The following is an 11,535-nucleotide window of genomic DNA, read 5'->3' as shown; positions in this document are numbered from 1 at the left end:
AAATTGTGCCAATTGAGATTAAAAATGAAATTTCCAATCTTTAGGCACATTTAACTCTTCAAAGGAGTAAATGATAATTCCATTTCATTTTCAAAAGTTCTCAAAACCTTGAAAATACTCCTTGAGTATCAATTTCCTCAAAGTTGGGTTAACTACCCTTCTAATCGGAGTTGACACTCTCTAACCCATCTATGGGGTAGAGAAGATGCTCATAGGAACCCAATACCTATTAGAGCTCATTGGGTTCACTAAATATTCACTAGGGATAACTTCCCTAGCAACCCTCCTAATGACCCTCTTAGGCTTTAAAGCCTTGGTCATTTGGGTCTCATCAAGGTCAACTATAGGGGTGACTCCCCTTGTGACCTTGGTAATAGTCTTCCTAGCCCTAGGTTTTGTTCCATAATCGAATGAAACATTATGATAAGTGGGCTTGACCAATTGGGACTTAGGTTTGTGACCCAAACCTTTCTTGTCCTTGGACTTGGGTTTTTGACCCCTAGACCCTAGAGTCAAATCCTTAAGAGCCTTTTCTAGAGAGTCAAGTCTTGACCTCAAGACTTGATTTTCTTTCTCTAATACCTCAAGTTTTGATTTATCATTTTTCTTTGAGGTATTCCTAGGCATGTGTCTAGATGATTTGAGATTTCTATCTAGATTTTCCTTAGCCTTAGATGAGTTAATTCTAGGGTTAGCATTTCTAGAATTGTTCTTATCTAGGCTAACATGCTTGGCTCCTAAGCACATGTATCGATTTCTAGTGTTAACATGCTTATCATTATTGACAATGGCAATAAGACTACTAGCATGCATCCTACTAGGATTGCAAGAATGAGCTTTAAATGTTACCTTAGGGTTTGCCTTAGCTCCCCCTTTACACGTGTTTGGCCTCTTGTCCTTGTGAGGTTGCCTCCCCCTTGGACATTGACTCCTATAGTGTCCCCGTTGCTTGCATTGGAAGCACACCACGTGCTTCTTGCTCTTTCATGTCGGGACTCCGGCTTCCTTGACCTTTGGTGCCGATGGAGTCTTTCTAACCCTCTTTGGACACTTACTCTTGTAGTGCCCAAACTTCCTACACTCAAAACACATTATGTGTAATTTGCTTGAAATTACAGTGTTTGAGTTACCTAGGTTTGTGGATGTAGATGAGCTTTCTTCTTCATCCCTTCCGGAGGTAGATGCCTCTTCTTGCTCCGATCTTGAACAAGAGCTCTCCTCCTCTTCTTCCTTGGATGTTGAGTAACCCTCAACTCCCAATTCGCTTCCTCCATGATGTGAGCTACTTGGCTCACTAGGCTCCTCTTCATGAAATTTTGCCAAATTGTTCCACAATTCCTTGGCGTTGTTGTACCTATCTATCTTGCACAAAACATTATTAGGTAAAGCAAATTCAATAATTTTTGTTACCTCGTCATTGATTTCGGATTGTCGGATTTGCTCTTTCGTCCACTCCTTCTTCTTGATAGGTTTTCCTTCCTCATCCATCGGAGGGGAAAACCCTTCTTGTACACAAAACTAATTTAACATATTAGTCCTAAGAAAATACATCATCCTTACCTTCCAATATGTGAAGTTGTCGTGAGACTCGTAGAAGGGTTGAATCGTGACATCTTCTCCAAAGAGATCCATCTCTAGCCCGTGCTCCCCCGGGTGTTGATCCGTCGAAGAGCGGCCTCGCTCGATACCACTTGTTAGGATCTTTGTATGGCTAGAGAGGGTGTGAATAGCCCCAAATTCTCGCGTTCTTCCTACAGTTAGGGTTAGTCGCAGCGGAAATACAAGGAAGAAACTAAGGAGAAGAAAACAAACCGATGTAACGAGGTTCGAGATGAACTCCTACTCCTCGGCGTGTCCGTAAGGTGGACAAGCCTACCAATCCGTCGGTGGATGAGTCCCTGAGAACCGGCTAAATATGAGCTCCTTATGGGTGGAGAAACCTCACACAACTACTTCTTGCAACAGCAAGATAAGGAGTACAAATACAAGAGAAGCAAGAAGTAAATACACAGCAAATGTAAGCAACCCTTGCCTTCTTGTCGATCGTTGAAGAAGCAACAGCTTCTCGACGCCAACCACAGCAGCAGCTCAGTCGGAGTCCCAGCTGGAAGAAGAGCTCAACAAAGCTCAAGCACCAGAACAGCAGCTCTGTAGCAGAAGAGAAGAGGAAGAAGCGTGGTACAGAAGATGCCCTCGCCTCCTTTATACCGCGAAGAAGAAACATGAAGAAACTAGCCGCTGCGTTGTAACGTTAGAACCCCGATCGGCGTGGACCGATCAGCTCGCTACCGATCGGTCCCCGCATCGATCGGTACGTAAACATTCTGCGCTCGATCGGCCGTGGACCGATCAAAGACACCGGATCGGTCCACGCACCGATCCCAACTCTTGGCTTTGAAGCTCTTCCTTCCGCGACATCGTCTCCGATCGGCCGCCACGACCGATCGGAAGCTCCCGATCGGTCCACGCCGATCAGCGTTTTTCGTGGCTATCGATCACCTTCGATCGGTCTCGCACCGATCGATACCGATCGATAGCACACCGATCGGTCACCGCCGATCAGATAACCAGTGACTTGGTTTTGCCCAAACCAAGTCCCAAGCCTTCCAAACCAACATTCGGTCAACCTCGACTGTTGGTACTTCATTCCTAGCATCCGTCACTCCCTTGCCGGGACTTTTTCGCCAAGTGTCCGGTCAATCCTTTGACCTACTTGGACTTTCCTCAACACCGGATGTCCGATCATCCCGATCCATCCGGATTTTCCTCGGCTTCACTCACCCGACTTTCACCGGCTAACATCCCGCTTAGGACTTTCCTCGTGCCAAGCTCCCCGCTTGGACTTCTCCGCCAAGTCTCCATACTTGGACTTTTCCAGTGCCAAGTCTCCATACTTGGACTTTTCCCGTGCCAAGTCTCCATACTTGGACTTTTCGCGTGCCAAGCTCCCTGCTTGGACTTTTCCAGTGCCAAGTTCCCTGCTTGGACTTTTCTGTTGCCAAGTCTCCATACTTGGACTCTTTCCCGACTCAGGTCAACCAGGTCAACTTTGACCTACGGTTGCACCAATAATCTCCCAAACATCTATTCTTGTCCAATATCAAGAATACAACTCTTCCACGAGTGTCAAACATCAAAATACAACTCAACTAGGTCAACCTTGACCTAAGGTTGCACCAACAATCTTCCTAAGTCAAACATCAAAATACAACTCGAGTCAGGTCAACTCGAGTCAGGTCAACCAGGTCAACCTTGACCTAAGGTTGCACCAACATAAGTGACTAAAATAATACCGAGCGAGCAACGAAAAATAGTGCCGAGCATTTGTCGAGCAAGCGATCGATCGGATGTCGAGTGGGAGATCGAGCGATATCGAGAAAACGATCATGCGATGCTAAGCCGAGCGATAGAATGATGAGCGGGTGGTAGGGGGCATGCCAAACAGGTGGAAAGACGATAGGCGGGCAATGTTGAGCGTGTGACCGAGGAAATGTCGATCGAGCGACAACAAACCGCGGTCGGGCAACTAAAAAATGTCGACCGGGTGACCGTAAAACGCGATCAGGAAATCAAAAAATACTGACCAACCAATAGAGAAAATGTAGAGCGGGTGGAAAGATGATAGGCGAGCGGTGCCAAACGCGCGACCGAGAAAATATCGACCGAGAAACAGAGATAATGTCGTTCGGACGGAATGAGAACAGACGAGCGATGTCGAGCGCGCGATCGAGAAAATGTCGATCAGGCAATAAAGATAATGTTGTTCGGACGGAATGAGAACGGGCGGGCGAAGCTGAGTGCACAATCGAGAAAATGCCGACCAAGTGACAATAAATCACGACCGGGCCATAGAGAGAATGAGGGGCGAACAAAGCTGTGAGCGTGACCAAGAAAAATACCGACCGAGCAATAGTAAATTACAACCAGGCAATAGAGAGAATGATGGACGAGCAGAGCCATGAGTGCGACCAAGAAAAATGTCGACCGAGCGATAGTAAATCTTGATCGGACAATAGAGAGAATGATGGACGAGCAAAGTCGTGAGCGTGACTGAGAAAAATGTCGACCGAACGACTGTAAATCGCGACCGGTCAATAGAGAGAATGATGGATGAGTAAAGTCGTGAGCGTGACCGAGAAAAATGCCGACTGAGCGATAGTAAATCACGACCGACAATAGAGAGAATGATGGACGAGCAAAGCCATGAGCGTGACTGAGAAAAATGGCGATCGAGCGACAGTACATTGCGACCGGGCAATAGAGAGAATGATTGACGAGCAAAGCCGTGAGTGTGATCGAGAAAAATGTCGACCGGGTGATAGTAAATCGCGACCGAGCAGTAGAGAGGATAATGGACGAGCAAAGCCATGAGTGTGGCCGAGAAACATGACGACCAATACAAAGTGAACAACCAAGCAGATATCCAAGCGATACTGATCGGTTGACTAAGAGAAGGCCAACCGAGTGATCGAAAGAATGCTAAGTGGGCGCGAAGCCTGTGCGCTAGATAGACACGAAACCTGAGACTAAATGAGAATGGGAGCAGAGCATGTGGATTGAGCACGAATGGGAGCAAAGGCTTTGTGAGCCGAGTTGCGGATCCCGAGAGACTGAAAGTGGCCGAGAGCAAAGCCTGTGGATCAGGCGTGAACGCGATCAGAGCCTGTACATGGAGCGCGAATGGGAGCAGAACAATCGAGCGGTTATGCGAATGTCAATCTGGGAGGAAAGCGGGTATCGACCGAGCAGCAAATGCGGGGTAAAGCGATGAGTGAGATGTGAGGGGCGAGTTCCGGGCAAAGCGGCAAGGGAGGCAAGAGCGGTGAGTGTTGGGCATAGCGGTGATTGAGATGCGAATGGTGGGCGTCGGGCAGAGCGGCAAGTAAGTCGCGAACAATGAGTGCCGGACAGAGTGACGAATGGAGCGAGTGTGATGAGTGTCAGGTAAAGTGGCAAGTGAGGCGAGTATGGTGAGTGACGGACAGAGCGGTGAGTGAAGCAAGTGTGATGAGGGACGGGCAAAGTGGCGAGTGAGGCGAGTATGGTGAGTGACGGGCAGAGCAGCGAGTGAGCAATGAGTACCGACCAAGCAACAGTGGTGAGCAAAACGCGAATGGAGAGTGCCAGGCAGAGTGGCGAGTGAAGCAAGTGTGATGAGTGTCGGGCAAAGCGGCGAGTGAGGCGAGCCCCTGACTAGGGAGTAACCCGACTGACTAGTAGGTGAGCGTGAGAGCCTGACCGGGAGGTCATTGGCCGCGAGAGAATACTCGGTTATAACTTGCACTAGGGCGAGAGTCTGGAGGCGTGAGAGCACACTTATAACTCGTACTGGGGCGAGAGTCTAGAGCATGCTCACTTATAACTCGCGCGGGGGCGAGAGTCTGAATGCGTGAGAGCATGCTCACTTATAACTTGCGCTGGGGCGAGAGTCTGGAGCCCGACCGAGAGGTCGTTGGTCGTGAGTGCATGCTCACTTATAACTCACGCTGGGGCGTGTTAGCTAGAGCCCTAGAGCCAATCATTTGATGATTGTATTTTGAACTTGTTGTATCATATTCTATATAAATAAAGACATTTGGTTTTTGGTTATTATACTTACTTGTATTGGTGCCAAATAAACTAAGTATAATAACGTCCTTGAGTAGAAGATTCTTACCTATATCAATCGATTGGTTGAATCGATAGTGAGATGATATAGGGAACACTACTCTTAATCATTCCTAGTCGAGTATTAACATTCAGGGACAATGTTAATGCAATAAGACTAGCATGTAGGTCAACTCGATGACTTGATCTCACAAGACATGGATATAGAGATATCAAGTTGACACATGGGTATGCATTGGAGAATGTATACTGAATGACCCGCCATGAGAAAGTATTATGGATCGTTATATGAGTGTCATATACTTTCTCATGTGGCTATTAGTATGACTACTAGTCCTTAGACCTGAAGTCACCATGGATCCCTACATAAGGAGTTATGTACTTTGGTTTCGTCAAACGTCACCCGTAACTGGGTGGACTATAAAGGCGATTACTGGGTATGTAACGAATTATGCAGAAGGATGTGAGTGATGTAGATGGGATCTATCCCTCCTATATGACGGGAGCGACATCGATATTCTTGATAGAGTGAGACCACGAAGTGCATGGCCATGCCCAAATGAGTCAATATAGGATATTGAGCTCATTTGATTGAGTGAGTCTACTTGGAGTTCAAGATTTAGATTGATTAGAGGATGACACGGTCTATGCCTCACATTGATCAATCTAGATGTCTAGGATAGAAGGACACTTGTCATATTTTGTGAGGAGTCACAATTAGTAGTCACAAGGTGATGTTGGATCTCAACATTCTTGTAACTTGGGTAGTAATGATGTGTTGCTAGATACCGCTCATTACTTATACTCCTAAATGAATTTAAGGGCATTGCCAACGTTACAAGAACCTATAGGGTCATACACTAAGGGCAATTAGATGGAGATTAGGTTCATTAGATGAACCTAAATGATTACGTTCATATGATGAACCAAATTGGATTAAGAGTAATCCAAAGTAGGCTAATTGAGTTGGACTCAATTTGGTTCATGTGTTAAGTGAGTCTAATTTGGACTTAGACTCATTTAATTAATTTAATTCAATGAATAGAGATTCATTAAATTAAAATTGACTTGAACCAATGGTTAGATTAGATCAACCAAGGGAGAGAAGTGGTCAAGTTTGACTTGACTTAAGTAGGAAGATGAAGAGTCAAGTTTTGACTTGACTTTGACTTGACCAATGCCACATCATCAAGGCTTCTTCATTTGGTCAAGTTTGACTTGACCAAATGCCACCTCATGGAGGAGATCAAGAGACTTGACTCTTGATATTCCATGGGGGTTACATGCCTTGAAGTGGCCGGCCACTTTTAGGTGGAATGAAAATTGATTTTTTCATTCAAGTTGTTGTAACTCCATCTTCTTCTTACTCTTGAGTTTTCTTCTTGCTCTCCCTCTCCTCCCTACTGATCTCTAAGGTTGCTAGCACATCCTTAGAGATTTTTCTCCATCTCTTGCTTGTGTGGATACACAGAGAGAAGTGTCTACTTTGACACTTTCGAGATCCGGCGAACCGAGGACAAGCGGGATTGCGAAGGGCTTCGCATCGAAGGTATAAATCTTTCTTCATGTAGATCTAGGAGTAGATCTAAGTTGTAAACTCGTACTCGTAAATTTTGTTCTATACTCTTCGCACGAGATCCAGTGGCATGGGTGATTCGGGGTTTTCGCGACGCGAAAATGCGGTTTTCGCGGCCCGATAACCCAACAGGGCGAGAGTCTGGAGGCGTGAGAGCATGCTCACTTATAACTCGCACTGGGGCGAGAGTCTAGAGGCGTGAGAGCATGCTCACTTATAACTCACGTTGGGGCGAGAGTCTAGAGCCTGACCGAGAAGTCGTTGGTCATGAGAACATGCTCACTTTTAACTCACGTTGGGGTGTGACCGAGAAGTGATTTGGAGGCTTGACCAAGAAGCAATTCGGAGGCTTGACCAGGATTTGACCTGGAGACCTGACTAGGAATGGATCTGGAGTTCTGACCAGGATTTGATCTGGAAGTCTGACCAAGAGTTGACCTGGAGGTCTGAATAAGACTTGATATGGAGACCTGACCAGGAATTGATCTGGAGGTCTGACCAGGACTTGATTTGGAGGTCTGACTAGGACTTGATCTGGAGGTCTGATCTGACTATGATTTGATCTGGAAGTCTAATCAGGACTTGATCTGGGGGTCTGACCAGGACTTGACCTGGAGACCTGACCAGGAATTGATTTGGAGATCTGACTAGGATTTGATCTGGAAGTCTAGCCAAGAGTTGATCTTGAGGTCTAACCAGGACTTGATCTGGTGGTCTGACCAGGACTTGATTTGGAGACCTGACCAAGAATTGGTCTGGAAGCCCGACCGAGAGATTGTTAGCGATACTCCAATCCGAGACCGGTAGTGATACTTTGGTCTGAGACCGGTGGCGATAGCTCAACCCCGAATTGGGGAGATAAGAGATCAGATAAACTGGTCCGAGACCAATGAAGACCGCTCGACCCCAAACGAGGGAGATAAGGGATCCGATAGGTTGGTCTGAGACCAGTGAAAACCGCTCGACCCTGAATGGGGGAGATAAGGGATCCGATAGGCTGGTCTAAGACCAGTGAAGACCGTTCGACCCCAAACAGGGAAGGTTAAGCCCTGAAGTCCATAGATGCGGAGCCCGTGGCAATATGAGGGAGGAGAACTTTTATCATACCTGACCGTGGAGTGGTGTCGACCGACTGAGGATCTATCTCGGTCCCTCAACTCCTGAATACCCGTGGAGCGAGGGGAGAAGACAATAATCTGAGCCTTGATCGTCAAAGGGAGCGAAATCCATGGTAATATAAGGGAGCAAAGTCCATAGCAATAGAAGGAAGCAGAGCACCGTGGGTGAAAGGAGCAGAGTCTGTCGGTCAGTTGAAGCTCCAACTCAATCCCTCGACTCCCGAATATCCGTGGAGCAAGGGTAGAAGATAATATGTTCGTCAGGATCCTCCGGGGCTGTGATAATGGCAGAGAACCTCCTGACGTCACCCATCTTCACATTCCAGAACAAGTGGAGAAGATTCCCACAGACGCCGCTAAATTGATCCTGTCCGGAATCGGAGTCATACGGACTGCCGGGTGAAGTGGATAGAATGTTGACCGAATCGCGACGTCACGGGGTGCGGTATGCTGAGATAAGTTCGGTGTTGACCAAGTCGTCAAAATTCCTCTGGTCAACACTACCTGCAGCCAGGGATCGGGTTGCCTCAGTCCTTGGTACACCGAGGCTCGAGGCAGATCCAACGAATATATGAGTAACAGGCTAATAATATAATAATGAGATAAATGAGGGGCGAGTACGGAAAACGTACTCTGGCCCAGGGCGGCGCCCTCGGATGGGACGCTGGTCGAGTTGTCGTGACCCAGAAGAGTAGATGAATAAGCCGGATGAAGAGCTGGATCTGATGAAGCAGAGTTGGATGCGTCAGGGAGCCGGAAGCGGCGGCACGAAACCAGATGCGACCTCGGCACACAGGCTGAGATAAGACATCAGCACGTAGGCCGAGATAGGACAACAACATGAAGGCTAGACACAAAGCACACAGTTCGGAATACAACCGCGACTCGCAGGTCGGAACATAATAAATCGCAGGGGGCGAGATCGGCAGCAAGATACTGTAGGATGACGACAATCGGCTGTAACAAGAAATCGACGACCCAGAATGCGAAGGCAACACCTTGGGCGCTGGATAAAGTCGAGATTGGCCGGCAGCGTGGCTGCCCGGCGACGTCCGTGTCGAGAAGACCAGAGGAAGAAAGGGGGGCAGCGAAGTGGAGGCGTGCGTGAGGTTGCCGGTGTGGAAAAGGAAGGAGGGAGAGGGAAAGAAAGAGCCGCCGGCGTCGGATGTGACCGGTGCCAGAGGTGGAGGAAGTAGCCTCCTCTCCCTCGTAGTGGCGGCGGCCCAAAACGCAGAGGAGAGGTAGCGGCGTTCAGGGAGAGGAGAAATGGGAGGAGGGGAAGTTGTCGTGCTCGCGTGAGGCCTCGTGCGTAAGAGCAGGGAGTTGCCGGCATCGGACGTCGTCGGTGTCGGAGGCAGCGAAGGTAGCTTCCCCTGCGTCGTCTCCCTGGCGGCGGCTCCCAAACGAAGAAGAAAAAATCCTCCTTGTGAACAGTGCACTCTTTCCCCTTTAACCCTTTATACAGTGAAAAGACTCAAATACCCTTCCTCCTATATGTGGTACCGTAAGCCCCACGTCATTAAAAGAAAGTCGACAAGAATCCAAATTTACAAATTACAATTGCTTTGTAGATTTTAAGAATAATTTTAACGAAGTAATGGTAGGTATTAAATTTTCATGTAAACATAGTGTATATAATACGTACTAGTGTTCGGATGTTATAAGATATTCCACTATATAATAATTTAATTTTTACTTTACTAGGGGATTAAGAATTTTATAAAATAAATTGTATTAACATTAAATAATATTATTTAATTATTTAACAATAAATATTTATTTTAATAATTTAAATATATTCATGCATTATATTACATCCACAAAATTTGCGTACTATAAGAAAAAAGCTGTAGTAAAATTAGAAAGGGAAAGAGGAGGAGAGGACTATGAAGAATTGATGAAGATTGAAGTAGCGAGAATAAGTATTGTAGATAATAAAAATTAGGTTATGCATTTATTATTTGAGAAGGATAAGAAGTTGAAATTACTAACAAGTCTTGAAATTTATTTTAATATAAAAAGAAAAAAAGAATATTAACGTAACTTAATTTTGAGTTTCACTAATCAATTAAGTGTGAGTTATTAAACGTTTCATATTCTTAATTAAATAGTAAGATTTATAATAATATTGAGAAAATATAAAATGGTTATATTGCATTGAGCAAAATGTAGGCTACTGATTTTTAGAATCATTAAGATGACACCCTACCAATTTTATTATAAGTATAATTACTCAACTATCCTTCTTTACATTATTCCTATTATTAAATTTCACCTATATTTTCTCACCTAAATCTTGAACACGAGGCGCATTATAGTAATTAGGGATGTAAATGAATCTAAGTCGCTCATGAGTTATTTGAAGCTCGATTCGATAAAAGCTCGTTTGAGCTCGTTTAATGAGACTCGTTAAGATAAACAAACCAAGCTCAAGTTTCACAGTATTCAGCTCGTTAGCTCGTAAACATATTCGTTAAGCTCATGAATCAACTTTTAATAAAATAAAATAATAATTTTGATATTGAATTTATAGATTTTACACTCTACTTATGAAACATATAGATAAATTTATTAAATTTATTTATTAGAATAAAATTATAAATTTTAATAAGAATATTATAATTTTTCTAAATATATAATTTAGTTTTTAATGAATATTTAAATTTATAATTTATATTTATTAAGATCGTTTAGGCTCGATAAAAGCTCGAAGAAGCTCGTGAACCATAAATATATTCGTTAAATAAAGTTCGAGTTTGGCTCGATTATAAACGAACCAAACTCAAACATTCAAGAGTTCGGTTCGGCTCGACTCGATTATACCCCTAATAGTAATTTTGAATTTGTAACTGCTACAACTGAATTACTACATTTTTGTAATTGCTATCACATAAATCTTAGATAATCGGAGGCTCTAAAGAATTTTAATCTTCTTTATTTTGATTTTTTTTCATAATGTAGCAACTACAATTATTATAATTTTAATAGTTATAATTTCATAATTAGCTACATTAATTTTTTACTTGTAGCTGTACCACTTATAAAATTATAATTGTTACAATATTTTGATCGATTCTGGATTTAAATGGGAGATAGATATAGACGAAATACTAATAAGAATGCCACTGGAGAATAATTGTACCATTTAAAGTGCGGTGGGGTGTGATTTTGATAAAAAAAAAAATAGGGACGTCGACGATTAGGAAAATAAAAACGCTGTTAGAGACTATTTAT

Source organism: Zingiber officinale, chromosome 4B (assembly GCF_018446385.1).
Source record: "Zingiber officinale cultivar Zhangliang chromosome 4B, Zo_v1.1, whole genome shotgun sequence".
Lineage (NCBI taxonomy): Eukaryota > Viridiplantae > Streptophyta > Magnoliopsida > Zingiberales > Zingiberaceae > Zingiber > Zingiber officinale.
This window is presented reverse-complemented; position numbering follows the sequence as displayed.